The sequence below is a fragment of the Mesoplodon bidens genome, assembly GCF_964165515.1.
Source record: "Mesoplodon bidens genome assembly, chromosome: 7".
Classification (NCBI taxonomy): domain Eukaryota; kingdom Metazoa; phylum Chordata; class Mammalia; order Artiodactyla; family Ziphiidae; genus Mesoplodon; species Mesoplodon bidens.
The window spans coordinates 4,761,717-4,764,678 of NC_138164.1; positions in this window are offsets into that span (position 1 = coordinate 4,761,717).

The following is a 2,962-nucleotide window of genomic DNA, read 5'->3' on the forward strand; positions in this document are numbered from 1 at the left end:
CCTCCTGTCCTCCCCATTGTCCCAGAACCTGCTGGAAGAAATTTTCTCTCCTGAAACCTTCTCCCTGAAACAGCTTTTTTCCCTTTTTCTCAGAGTTTTCACCACACATCAACAGAGTGTCCTCCTCGTTTCTCTGCTCTTAGAATCCAAATTCTTCCTACTTTTGTGAGGTCCAGTTTAAAGACCTAGTTCCTCCATGAAGCCCTGTCCTAATGATTCTAGCCTACAATGTGTCTCTTCTCATTTTGACTGTAATCTCTCTCATTTGGGGGGGTTTGTTTATATTCAGTGTAACTCTCTTTTATGTTCTATGTTGTTTCCAAAAGAGAGACCGGGCAAGTTAAATGTGTCCTATCTGGTCAGCCCCATCATTAGTTTCTTCACTTCATTTGACTTATACTCTCCCAGCACCTGTGGGAAAATCAGATATTCCCCAGCCCATCTCCATCCACCCCCTCAAGTCAATCCTCCATAGGATTATAGAAAGATTTCACTAGTAGAAAAAACATAGAACAAGCCTTATATCTGCCAAGTATACATCTCGGGGGCCTTGCAAAATTCCTCTCACTGGTTACCCATATCCGTATTGACTCAGAGTTTGTGCAGTTAAAAAGTGTAAGGTAAATCCCAGGTGTGTCTGTGGAACTTGCTGCTGAGCTTCGGCCTGGGTCCCCATGGTGCTGTCCTCACTGATCCTTCAACAAACACCTGCTCATTTCCTATGCAAACACGGTTCCTAGGCAGAAATGATCTCTTTCTATCTCTTTCCCATAATCCCACCCACCGAAAATTAAATGAATTGGAAAAATACCCTTTCCCACCACTGATTCACTATACTGTTTTCCATTTTTAGTTTTCACAAAAACTCCAGTTTTTGTAACAAAAATTTCTAGTCACTAAGCCAAAATTGACTTTCTTCTTTCTTAAAATCAGAATTTGAGTTATTCAGGATGGCATGAATCTCCTATAAAAGTACATTCTCAATCTGTTTGGCAGCTGGAGTTTTATGTGACGGTTATTGCCATTAAAAATGAAAGCCAGGGCTTCCCTGGAGGTGCAGTGGTTGAGAGTCCGCCTGCCGATGCAGGGGACACGGGTTCGCGCCCCGGTCCAAGAGGATCCCACATGCCGCGGAGCGGCTGGGCCCGTGAGCGATGGCCGCTGAGCCTGAGCGTCCGGAGCTTGTGCTCTGCAACGGGAGAGGCCACAACAGTGAGAGGCCCGCGTACCGCAAAAAAAAAAAAAAAAAAAAAAAAAAAGAAAGCCAAAGTTACTGCATAAGACTTTCAGTGATGTTCCTTAAAGAGTAATAACTCAGGGGCACTCACCATTGCCCCTCGTCCTTTCTTCTTATTCCTCTTAGACTGTGGTCATGATGCCTGGGGAAGAGGGTAGAGTAGGTGCCACTTGGGTGTCATAGAGATGGAGACAACATACGCTAAGGATGGCTTAAAGGAAAGATAAAAGGAAGCTGGGTCTCTGATGACATCGTGGAGCTACCATACCCACCCTGGACTCTGTTCCTCTAGGTGCTTTGTAATGTAAGAAAGAAATAAAGCTTCTAATTTGTTCAACCACTGTTTTTTTTTTGGTGTTATCTATTACACGCTGTCAAACTCAAATCCTGATTGTCATTTGTCTTTGACAAACCTCTTCTCTGGAAGAATCTTGCCCTAGTTCAAAGGCAGCTTGGTAGGAAAAAAATCTGGTGTTTTTGGAGAGCCCAAAGTTTCTCCAGGTCAGACCCCTAGTGTCCACATATCACGCTGTGCACTCTGCCTCTTTCTTCCATCTCATGAACCTTCTGTAGGTGATATGGGATCTCACCCAGTGGTTCAGACGTTTTCGGCAGACTCTTCCTTGCTGGTGGAGAATTCCTGCAAGGATAAAGCACTTTAGTTTCTTGCAGTGGGGGGATGAGCATGTGGCCTGCTTCTGTCCAAGGAGGTCCAGAAGGGAAGGCAACTGGGAAGCTTCTCTCACAGAAAGGGACCCGTGAAAACAAATGTCCCTTCCTCTTCACTGGATATGTTGCTTAGAAATGCTGAGTCATCTAGAGATCAGTGACTCCGTGCGGGGAGTGAAGACCTGGATGGGAAACACTCAGGCCCTTGACCTATCTCCAAGTCACACCACCAATCCTGGACACGAACTGCCTTTGAACATCTGGTTAATTGTCTTTTCCACTTTCGGGTATATTCTGTTACTGGCACTTGAAAGAGCTCTAAATGACACAGGGTTGTCAGAATAGGGCTGGCTGCCATCTTCACACTTTCTAGATCTGTTGCTTTGAATTAAGATCCTCTGTTCCCTTGCCATGGGGATCCCTGAACTGCCTGTGTTGCTGGTCATCAGACAAGCCCAGACACGCCTGAATCTGCAAGGAGTGTAGTTCAGGCTTTGTGCTGGGACTCTGCTTTACAAGCGCAATGTAATTCCTATTCTAATTCTTGACTTTTGTAGTATTGTAAATTTTAATACAGTCACCACTGTGTGGTATGTTATTTTTTAAAATAGTAAAACAATTTGGATGCTTGATAAAAGGGAAACAGGATTGTGATAAAATATCAGAATTATATTAAAAAATCCACAAACAGGAATTAAAATATGTGGAGTCCAACTTTTATTACCTAATTGAAATGTTTGAAAATATTTTGCAGGTGTTTAGGAACAATTAATAGCCTTCAAACAAGATACCCAAAATAAATATTTTATTTGCTACAAATAAGTATTGTCTTATTTCCATGGGTACATCCTAATATATCTCCAGATGAGATATTTGCTGCTAGTTAATCCGGTGGTATTAATTTATGCTTTAAATCAAGCAGGGACTGCAAGGTAGATAGGCTGAATATTTAACATTTCCGTTCAAATCGTCAAGATACATATAAATCTTAAATCATTCTTCGGTCTCTTTTCCCACAGTGGCAGGAGTGCTGTCTAGATGGTCAGTTCTAAACTG